Source organism: Oryzias latipes, chromosome 11 (genome assembly GCF_053564925.1).
Source record: "Oryzias latipes strain Hd-rR chromosome 11, Olatipes_Hd-rR_3.1".
In the NCBI taxonomy this organism is placed as follows: domain Eukaryota; kingdom Metazoa; phylum Chordata; class Actinopteri; order Beloniformes; family Adrianichthyidae; genus Oryzias; species Oryzias latipes.
The window spans coordinates 22,703,437-22,715,037 of record NC_136247.1 but is presented as its reverse complement, the minus strand read 5'-3'; the positions used below and the strand labels follow the sequence as shown (position 1 = coordinate 22,715,037).

Below are 11,601 nucleotides of genomic sequence, written 5' to 3'. Positions count from 1 at the left end.
GAATTTTAGTGTTTTGGAGCCAGTGGGTACTTCCTGTTTGAGAGATGAGGGGGAAGGGGTCATTCAGTCCAGTTCTCATATACAGTCTATGGTTCTACATGTCCACACTAACGTTATTACCACACTCTCAGCTACAAAAGCAGAAGTTTACATTCTAACATTTTAATGTGTACAATTCTTAAGAAAATCAACATAAGATTACATTCATTGACTGTATGAGAGAAATCTTTGTCTTTTACATCCATAATATTTAGTTTAAAGAACCATTGACTGTATATGACTCTACCAGCTCAGTGGCCTTGTGGTAGAGTGTCCACCCAGCAGGTACAAACCGTACATCACTTCCTCTTGTCGCCAACATTGTGAAAGGTAAGTTATTTGAATTAGTTTGGCTCCCTGTAGCATTTCCATACAGTTTTGTCTCATTTTTGACCGTCTGAGCCATTTAAACAACAGATACCTCCATATTGACACAAATGTATGATTTCCTCAACAACAGAGAGCTTCCCCCGACTGGATTACAGCGCCATAAGACTGGGAGAATGGCGCCTAAATCCAACACTGTATATTCTCACATTTTTGTCATTTTAGTCAATGAAAATCTCAGTGATGCTTCATATCATGAAACCACAAAGCTTGGAGTCATTTTTCTCTCTGTTTGATTGTTGTTAGTTTTTACAGGACACTGGCAACGGGAAAAGATGAAAACTGAAGATGTTTTTCTCTGAGGAGATGCCACCGGGCTACTGCGGCCACTTTTACAACCAAATGAGATGTTAACAACGTGTCTGTATTAAGTGAGTTAATCGTGTGTTTGTGTTTGTAACCTCATACGTCAGAGTGGAAACTGCCAGTAAATAAAACAGAAGAAGACATTTACATGTGTGCTACAGATCAGTCAGACCAGCCATGCGGCCGAATTGACACATGTGCATATCTGTGTGGGCCGACTTTGCTGATCCGTAATAATGATTGTGCAATTCTGATCCACTACCAAAACCTCTGACTGTACAGAAACACGCTCTCTGAATATGAAACAACAAAAAAATCTAAATTGAAATGATGGCAGAAAATAACACATCTTAATCTTTAATTTAAAAGTTTTCACAGTAAGTTATAATTAAACTGTGCATTATTTTATGTCATTGCTACCTTAGAGACAGTATTAATTCTTGTGTAATTAAAATTAAATCACACTAAATCAACCAAAATCCAAGGAAAAATTTTGAAATGTTGCATCAGAAATTCAAAAAAAAAAAAAACAAGAACGGATTAGATCTCTTCACATCACATTTAACAGTGGTCATATTTGTAAAATGTTCTAAGCTATTTCATTATCATTTGATTACACAAATATACAATTATTAAATAAACAGGCAATGAAAATCCCTGCTAATTATTTAATTAAAAATATACTTTCAGGTTATTTTAAAACATAATGATAGTGAGGATGATCCTTGTTCCTGTTGGAATCAGTGGTAGCATTTCCATAGAGACACTTTGCATCAGCAGCTCCATGCTCCAGTGCTCTGGGAGACTTTATAGTCCTCAGAGTTGAAGACTGGATGACTGACAGCTGTCCTTCATCACAGCAGAAGACACAAAAATCCTCATCCTCATCCAAATCATGACTGTGATCTGCGTCCTCATCTGGACTTTCCTCTGCTGCTGCTTCACAGGTAAAGTCCAGAGAATCCAACTCCTCTCCTCTACCTCCCTCATTCTGGCTGAACAGAAACTGAACTGACTGCTGCAGCTGGAAGATGCTGCAGACACTGAAACAGTTCACTGAACATCCATTCTAACAAACACACAAACACAATAGACACCTCATGTTACAAGATTTGTTCCTAATTTTCATCAGTAGTCTTATAGAACCAGTTTAAGCGAAATAATATTGTTAAATCTGCCATTAATTTATTGATCACATGTAAATGTTTTCATATTTTGAAAAAAAAAAGTGTAACTTTATTCAATCAGCAGCACAAAAAGATACATTTGATTTTTTTGGGTTTTTGAAAGATTAGAAAATCAAACAACAAACTGCTTAATAAGTGCAATTCAAAAGCACACTTCTTTTTGTTTTGGTAAGGTATTACATTTTCAGTCCATATTTTTTGCAGAACATTAAAGAATAATTTTCATTATTATTCATTGTCTCCAATAAAATATGAGTTTGCTTCTGTCACAAAAGAGAGTCATGGAAGAATCAGTTGGCAAAAGCTCTTTTTATTTGCAGAAACATTTTCCTAAAGAAACTGTAACAAGTCAAAAGAGTTTAAGAAAAATAATGTAAAAGAAAAACTGCATGGAAAACAGATTTATAGTCATAGTTCCAGTTCAGGACTGGGAGCACTGGTCTCTCCTGAAAGTCTCTATGACTGGATCCTTGGATCCTCTCTTGGCCTGACAGGTCACCTTCTCCCACTGGTCTGCAGAGAGCCTCAGGGTGCTGCTCCAGCTGTAGAGGCCGTCCTTCTGCAGCACCCCGGGGCTCCTGCTCTCCTCCCAGCTGCTGCTGCTGCCGACCACCTCCCAGGACAGAGTCCAGTCTGAGGGGAAGCCCTTGTTGGCCACACACATGAGTGTGGCCTTCCCCTGCTGCAGCTCCTTCGTGGAGGGGGACAGCACTGTCAGCAAGGGCGAGGCATCACCTAGGAGACACCAATCAGCTTAAAGGACAGGAACCACACAGCTGTCAATAAAAAGTTCACATTTGATGCAGTGGTTTCAGTTTGAAGAAGGTTTGTGTTCAGGTGTTTTTCTGCTCCATCAGTCATTGATTCACACATTGTTTCACTTCCTTGAAGAAATCTCTCATGCAGATCAGCAACAAGACAAACTTCAGTTTCTACTGAAAAATGTCAAACTGGGTTTGAAAAAGAGCAGATGCATCTTTATGAAGAAAACAAGTTTGGACTGAATGTTTTTAAAAAGCTTCATCATACATTAAAGAAATTTACAAACTATGTTTAAAACACAACAATCATGTCAGTTTTCTGTCAGAAAATCCTTTGTAATAACAATTAAATATTCTGAAATATCAGATGTCCAAACATTCGTCCAGAAAGAAAAAAATGTGAGTAAAAACTTCCTTTTAAAAAAACTATGACCACATTAACATACTTTTTATTTAAACACACAATGTTTATAGCACATTTTGCGATAAAATACAAATATGTTTTAAGTTTAAATCTTTTGATTAAAAATCAGTTCAGTTTTAATTGATAAAAACTGAAACTGAACCAAAATGTTTCTTCAGGTAATATTTAAACATTTATTCCAGTCTGGTTCTTCCACTAAAATTTCTCCACTGTGACACAAACTGACTAATGTGTTTTACAAAAACCTCTGACTGTACAGAGATTTTCTCTCCAGCTGTTTCAATTTAAATAAATTATTTCAAAATTCTTGATTCACATAGAAATTATGATTTATTTTAAATTAAGGACACACAATTTTATATTTTCAAGTTTCACATAAACTAAGTCTTCTTATAAAAACAATTAATTTACCAAAAATAATCTAATGTCATTTTTTACAGTAATTTACTAGTAACTCAGAATCAATGAAAGAAAGAAATAAGACACAAATACAGAAAAAGCAACAAAAAGATCTACTTACTTCCAACATCCAGTCTGGTTCCTCCACCAAACGTGAGCCACAGTGATACAAACTGATTGAAGCGTCGTACAAAAACCTCTGACTGTACAGAGACACGCTCTCTGACTATGAAACAAACAAACTCAACTGAAATGATGGCAGTAAATCTAAAAATAATACATTTTATTGTCACAGTGTAAATTGTATTTATTGTTGAGTTGTAATTAAACTGTGTATAATTTTTAAACCATTCAAATAAATCACAAAGTTGTAAATATAATCACATTAAAGAACAACCAGAAAATTTGATTAAAAGATTGAAAGCTGCCTCAAACAAAACTACAAACAATATATCATTTTGATTAATTGTGCTAAATTGCATGATTAACTATGTTATAAAACTAGTAAAATTATGAAAGAATCCAGTATTAAATACTCTGTTTAAGAGAAAAAAAACTTTATAGTTATTTTGCTTTCTTGCATTTATATTCATATCTTTATGTTTTCTTTCAATTATTTGATTTTTGGGGGAGTTTTTCTGTCCTGCTGTTCTCTACAAACTGTCATGTTTTTCCACATTATGATAAATGGAGTGATTAGTTATTTTGTTTGGATTATTTTTGCACTCTAGGCTTCATGCTGCATCTTCAAATAAATTAAATTGCACTTAATTTTGGTTACGTGTTGTACAGATTCCTAGATAAATAAAAATAAAATGTTTGTGTGTTTATTTGTGTAGAATAATGTGAGTGTGCAGGAATCCTCATGACATGTGGAGAACTGCAGCTTCTGACTGATTCAGTGTGTTTGCATATGTGTGCTGCCTCTCTGCTTCCAGCAGTTAAAGCTCAGTGTTGATCAGTGGCCGTCCAGACCTTTCAGAGACACTGACTCGCCCGCAGCACAATGATGATGTCACTGACTCTGCTGCTCTTCACCCTGGAACTCCTCGTTCAGGGTGAGACTGTCTTCTGGAAGCTTTGCTTCAAGCAGCAACCAGGTTCTCCACAATGATGTTCTGCTATGATGGAGAAACACTGAAACTAGCAGCACTGAGCTTCTTCTTCTGGATGTGAAAGAAATGATCCTCTTCTGTTTGGATGTTGATAATTTTACTATAAGCTGCTTTTGTCTCAATTATTCTACCTTTTTCTGTTTTCAGCTTCATCAGAAGAAATCCTCCTCACTCAGACTCCTGGAGCTCAGTCTGTTGTTGAAGGACAGACTGTCTCCATCAGATGTAAATCCAGCAAACTCATTGGTGATGACATTAACTGGTATCTTCAGAAACCTGGAGAAGCTCCTAAACTCCTGATATATGATACTACAGAACGTCAGTCTGGTGTTCCAGATCGTTTCAGAGCAACTGCAGTTCAGACTGATTTCACTCTGACCATCAGCAGAGTTCAGCCTGAAGATTCAGGAGTTTATTACTGTCAGCAGCATAACAGCTTCCCGTTCACACAGTGAAACAATGTCCTACAAAATCCTCAAAGTTGCAGAGGAACTGATCTACGGCTGTACTGAAGCAGAGGATTTACAGACAAACACCACCTCAGATTAGACCTGAATTTTAGATTTCTGTTTTTAGATGTAATAATTATTTTACTCATTATTAAACCAGGGGTAAAACAATTTATGCAAAACAGTCTTCATTGAACTCACAAACACTCATAAAAATATTAATCTCTGAAATGTATTATTGAATGATTTTAAAACTAGTAGTTCAGGTTCAACTGTTATTCTGCTGCATCAAGCTGTCATTTGTTGTCAGTTAACCCACAAAAATGAACTGAAACTGATCATTTGACCTCTTTTCTGTCAAAAATATATACAATTGTTCAAATCCTCGCCTCACTTACCTCCCTTCAAAACATTTTAGCCAATTTTTTAAAAGTTTCCTTGTGTCATGTTGAATTTATTTTTATTTGATGAGTCACAAACATTTTCTTTGACTTCTGTGTCATCAAACTTTACAAAAACAAACAGCAGTTCATGAAAGTTTCCTTTATTTACTGAATCTTCAGTCACTGTGATCTCTGTGTGATCCCCTAAAAGTTTGTGTAGTCCAGACTCTGAACCAAAGCCTTTATGTGAGTTTTTCATAACTAACAGTAAATGTCTCTGATCATAAATCTTCCCTATTTTGGAACCACTTCACAGTTTTTGGGTAAACCCACTCCATGTCCACTAAACGTATTTGTGAGCCAGACTTTCATGATGATTATTCAGGTGGCCTGATGTTATTTTTCTATCAACAGTTAAATCCATTACTGCTGAAAGCTGTCTCAAATGAAAATTATTTCTTCTTCTGCAGAATTATAAACTGTTTAAATAGTAGCTTTACATAATCTGAAGAAAACAAATATTCATTTTATTTTATTTAGTTTGTTGCTTTTGACACTTCTTCTGTCTAGTTCTAGATTTTTTTAATTAATTCATTTTAAACTTATATTCTCTGTTTAGTTGATTTCTTTAAACGGTCAAAAAATCTCAAATGTTACAATAAAAAATATTAAAAATTATTTTAATTATAAAGATGATCCATGTTCCTGTTGGAGTCAGTGGTAGCATTTCCATAGAGACACTTTGCATCAGCAGCTCCATGCTCCAGTGCTCTGGGAGACTTTATAGTCCTGAGAGTTGAAGACTGGATGACTGACAGCTGTCCTTCATCACAGCAGAAGACACACAAATCCTCCTCATCCTCATCATCCAAAACATGACTGTGATCTGCGTCCTCATCTGGACTCTCCTCTGCTGCTGCTTCACAGGTAAAGTCCAGAGAATCCAACTCCTCTCCTCTATGAACATCCGTCCCTCTGAAATGAAGGCCACAAAAGCATGAAGCTGCTTTCTGTTTCTGTCTCTGTATCCTCAGAGTCCAGAGGACAGGTCACAGTGACTCAGCCTGGAGCAGTGAGCTCTGCTGTGGGAGGATCTGTCTCCATTTCATGTAGAACCAGTCAGAATGTTCATGGCAACATCCATTTAGCCTGGTACCAACAGAAAGATGGAGAAACTCCTAAACTACTGTTCTACTATGTTGGCAGCAGAGTATCAGGGACTCCAGCTCGTTTTACAGACGGTGGATCAAACTCTGATTTCACTCTGACCATCAGTGGAATTCAGGCTGAAGATGCAGCAGTTTATTACTGTCAGAGTTTTCATGTCATCAACAGTCAGTATGTGTTCACACAGTGAAAAACAGTCGTACAAAAACCTCCCTCATTCTGGCTGAACAGAAACTGAACTGACTGCTGCAGCTGGAAGATGCTGCAGAGACTGAAACAGTTCACCGAACACTAATATTTGGGTGCCAGTGGCTCAGACGGTTGAGCAGTTGTCCAATGATTGAAGGGTCGGCAGTTCGATCCATGCACCCTTCGGGTCAAATATTGTATCCTTGGGTATGATACTTCACCCTCCAGTGTGAATGTGCATGAATGTCCCGGTGATGGTCAAAGTGACCGTAGCCGCGAACTGGCAGCCACTTCTGTCAGTCTGCCCTAGGGCAGTTTTGGCTACATCAGTAGTTTACCATCACCCAGTATGAACAAGGAGTGAATGAATAATGGACACAATGTAAGTGCTTTAGCATCTGGAAATGTGTGGATAAATCCAATCCATTATTAGTATTATTCTAATAAACACACAAACACAATATACACCTAATGACCAGATTTGTTCTCAATTTTTTCAGTAGTCTTTAGGAAACAGTTTAAGACAAATAATATTGTTTAATTCTGTCAATAATTTATTAAACAGATATTTGTGTTTTCATATTTTGTAATAAAAAAAGTGTCATTTCATTCAATCTACAGCACAAAAAGATGCATTTGATTTTGTTTTTTGAAAGATTAGAAAATGCAAAAATACAATGTTCTTCCAGCTTATTGTACACAGGAATAGTTCTTTTCCAGATAAATGAAAGGGTTTAGTTGCAGTTTGGTCGCTGGGTGGAGTTTGATGCTGAGTGTTTACAACAGTGAAAGAAGCAGATGATTGTCCTGACATCAACTAAAAAGGATCCGTTTATCTTATGAAACTGTGGAATAGAAATGTGTCTAGTTTATCCGTTTATGTTTATGTGTTTAAGGAACAAGTGGGTCCAAGCTTTTGACTGCTACTGTATTTATTGTTTCAGGTCAAAATAGAAATTCTGAAATCCTCCTGAGTTTAACAAACCTCGTCCTTCTTTGCAGTTTTTTGCATTTAGTTCCTTTTAACAAACTCTTTAACCTCTTCAGGCTGTCTATCGCTAATTTGCAACATGCCAATGGACAAAACCTAATTTAGCATTACCTTAAAAAGTGGAATGAAGTCAAGCGTGATTTTATGTGTTTTTATTCCTCAACATATTTTATTACAATTAAACTACAAGTTTGCTTCTGTCTGTGTTGGGTATTTTGTTTTTCGTTTCATATTTTTGCAGAAGTTGCACTTATGACAAAAGCAAAGGAAAATACATTCTTCACCTTAAAAGGCAAAAAACACCAAAGAATAATTTTTATATAATTGAAAAAAAGTCAAATGTGAAGGGGTTGTCTTTTTTTCCTGTTTCCTATTTATGTTATTCCTTACAATAAAAATACCAAATTGCTTCTGTCATAAAATAGAGTCATGGAAAGATATCAGTCAGTAAAAGGTATTTTTATTTGCGAATAATGTTTCATACAGAAACTGTAACAAGTCAAAAAGAGTTTAAGAAAGAGAATAAAAGAAGAACTGCATAGAAAACAGATTTATAGTCATAGTTCCAGTTCAGGACTGGGAGCACTGGTCTCTCCTGAAAGTCTCTAAGACTGGATCCTTGGATCCTCTCTTGGCCTGACAGGTCACCTTCTCCCACTGGTCTGCAGAGAGCCTCAGGGTGCTGCTCCAGCTGTAGAGGCCGTCCTTCTGCAGCACCCCGGGGCTCCTGCTCTCCTCCCAGCTGCTGCTGCTGCCGACCACCTCCCAGGACAGAGTCCAGTCTGAGGGGAAGCCCTTGTTGGCCACACACAAGAGTGTGGCCTTCCCCTGCTGCAGCTCCTTCGTGGAGGGGGACAGCACTGTCAGCAAGGGCGAGGCATCACCTAGGAGACACCAATCAGCTTAGAGGACAGGATCCACACAGCTGTCAATCAAAAAGCTCTCATTGGATGCAGTGGTTTCAGTTTGAAGAAGGTTTCTGTTCAGGTGTTTTTCTGCTCCATCAGTCATTGATTCACACATTGTTTCACTTCCTTGAAGAAATCTCTCATGCAGATCAGCAACAAGACAAACTTCAGTTTCTACTGAAAAATATCAAACTGGGTTACAAAAAGAGCAGATGCATCTTTATGTAGAAAATAATTTTGGACTTAATGTCTTTAAAAAGCTTCATCATACATTAAAGAAATGTAAAAATTAGGACAAAATCATAACAATCATGTCAGTTTTCTGTCAGAAAATCCTTTAAATAACAATTAAATATTCTGAAATATCAAATGTCGAAACATTCGTCCAGAAAGAAGATTATGTGAGTAAAAACTGCCTTTTAACACACTATGACCACATTAACATATACTTTTTTTAAACACACAATGTTTAAAGCACATTTTGTAATCAAATACAATATTTTTTTTATTTACAATTTTTCACTGTATTATCAGTTCAGTTTTAATTGATAAAAACTGAAACTTTAGCAAAATGTTTCTTCGGGTAATATTTAAACATTTATTCCAGTCTGGTTCTTCCGCCAAAAGTTAACCACTGTGATACATACTGACTAATGTGTTTTACAAAAACTTGTGACTGTACAGAGATTTTCTCTCCAACTGTTTCAATTTAAACTAATTATTTCAAAATTCTTGATTCACATAGAAATTATGATTTATTTTAAATTAAGGCAAAACAATTTTATATTTTCAAGTTTTACACAAACTAAGTCTTCTTATAAAAAAACTTTTTTCACCAAAAACAATTGAATGTCATTTTTTACAGTAATTTACTAGTAACTCAGAATCAATGAAAGAAAGAACTAAGACACAAATACAGAAAAAGCAACAAAAAGATCTACTTACTTCCAAACTCCAGTCTGGTTCCTCCACCAAACGTGAGCCACAGTGATACAAACTGATTGAAGCGTCGTACAAAAACCTCTGACTGTACAGAGACACGCTCTCTGACTCTGAAACAAACAAACTCAACTGAAATAATGACAGAAAATCTAAAAATAATTCATTTTATTGTCTCAGTGTAAATTGTACTTAGTTGTTGAGTTGTAATTAAACTGTGTATCCATTTCTAAACCCTTCTAATGAATCTCAAAGTTGTAAATATAATCACATTAAAGCACAACCAGAAAATGTGATTAAAAGATTGAAAACTGCCTCAAACAAAACTACAAAAATCTATCATTTTGACTAATAGTAAAAAATTGCATGATTAACTATGTTATAAAACTAGTAAAAGTATGAAGGAACCCAGTATTAAATACTCTGATTAACAGAAAACAACTTTATAGTTATTTTGCTTTCTTGCATTTAGATTCATATCTTTATGTTTTCTTTCAATTAATTGTTTTTTTTGGGGAGTTTTTCTGTCCTGCTGTTCTCTGCTTACTGTCATGTTTTTCTCCACATCATGATAAATGGAGGGATTAGTTATTTTGTTTGGATTATTTTTGCACTCTAGGCTTCATGCTGCATCTTCAAATAAATTGAATTGCACTTAATTTTGGTTACGTGTTGTACAGATTCCTAGATAAATAAAAATAAAACATTTGAGTGTTTATTTGTGTAGAATAATGTGAGTGTGCAGGAATCCTCATGACATGTGGAGAACTGCAGCTTCTGACTGATTCAGTGTGTTTGCATATGTGTGCTGCCTCTCTGCTTCCAGCAGTTAAAGCTCAGTGTTGATCAGTGGCCGTCCAGACCTTTCAGAGACACTGACTCGCCCGCAGCACAATGATGATGTCACTGACTCTGCTGCTCTTCACCCTGGAGCTCCTCGTTCAGGGTGAGACTGTCTTCTGAAAGCTTTGCTTCAACCAGGAACCAGGTTCTCCACAATGATGTTCTGCTGTGATGGAGAAACACTGAAACTAGCAGCACTGAGTTTCTACTTCTTCAATTTACTTCAAGGTGTTTTTGTCTGAATAATTCTTCTTTTTTCTGTTTTCAGCTTCGTCAGAAAAGCTCCTCACTCAGACTCCTGGAGCTCAGTCTGTAGTTCAAGGACAGACTGTCTCCATCAGATGTAAAGCCAGTTCAAGTGTTGGCACCTGCCTTAACTGGTACCTTCAGAAAAACGGAGAATCCCCAAAACTCTTGATTTATTATGCTACAAACCGTCAGTCTGGTGTTTCAAGTCACTTCAGTGGAAGTGGATCTGGAACTGACTTTACTCTGACAGTCAGTGGAATTGAACCTGAACATGCAGGAGTTTATTACTGTCAGCAGTGTAACAGCCTTCCGTTCACACAGTGAAAAACAGTCGTACAAAAACGTGCTTCAGTCAAGCTAAACTGAAACTGAACTGATGCAGCTCACTAACAACACAAACACACCTGGACTTCCCAAAGCTTCATATAAAATATATTTACTAGTGAAGACAAAAATTAAAAACTTTCCTTACAAACCAAGGCTTAATATTTTATGTCTGAGAGAAATATGTAAAAAAAAGCACAATATGACAAAATAACAATTAGATAGTTTATGCACAATTTTCCTAAATAAACTTACAATTATAAAACTGTTAATCTCTATGACTCAACAGAGTCATTCTGTTGCTGCAAACTGAAAAGAACAGAAATTGAACTCAAACTGATTATTTTACCACTTTGTTGTTATTTTAGTTAATACAGACATTTTAATTAAACTTTCAAAGTATTTTCAAAAATAAAAGTAATTTTAAGAAAACACTAAATAAATATCAATTTGTTGTCTGTAAAAACATGTTGATACATTAAAAAATTTCGTGAACTTTGTTTTTAAGTAAAGAGATTTTACTTTCTGTTGGGTTTATATT

At 35.9% G+C, this 11,601-nt stretch overlaps 1 pseudogene across 2 annotated transcripts; it reads right to left on the bottom strand.

Moving 5' to 3' along the window:
• Positions 1 to 2,209: 2,209 nt before the first annotated feature.
• On the bottom strand, positions 2,210 to 9,671 carry LOC101175577 (Ig kappa-b4 chain C region pseudogene; annotated as a pseudogene). 2 transcript variants are annotated; one of them, XR_013659056.1, is made up of 2 exons: positions 9,651 to 9,671; positions 2,210 to 2,654 (listed from the first exon to the last, which is right to left on the bottom strand). The product of XR_013659056.1 is annotated as an Ig kappa-b4 chain C region pseudogene, transcript variant X2 (transcript). The 2 variants fall into 2 exon arrangements; XR_013659055.1 differs by lacking the exon at positions 9,651 to 9,671 and adding an exon at positions 3,625 to 3,694.
• Between the last annotated feature and the right edge of the window lie 1,930 nt (positions 9,672 to 11,601).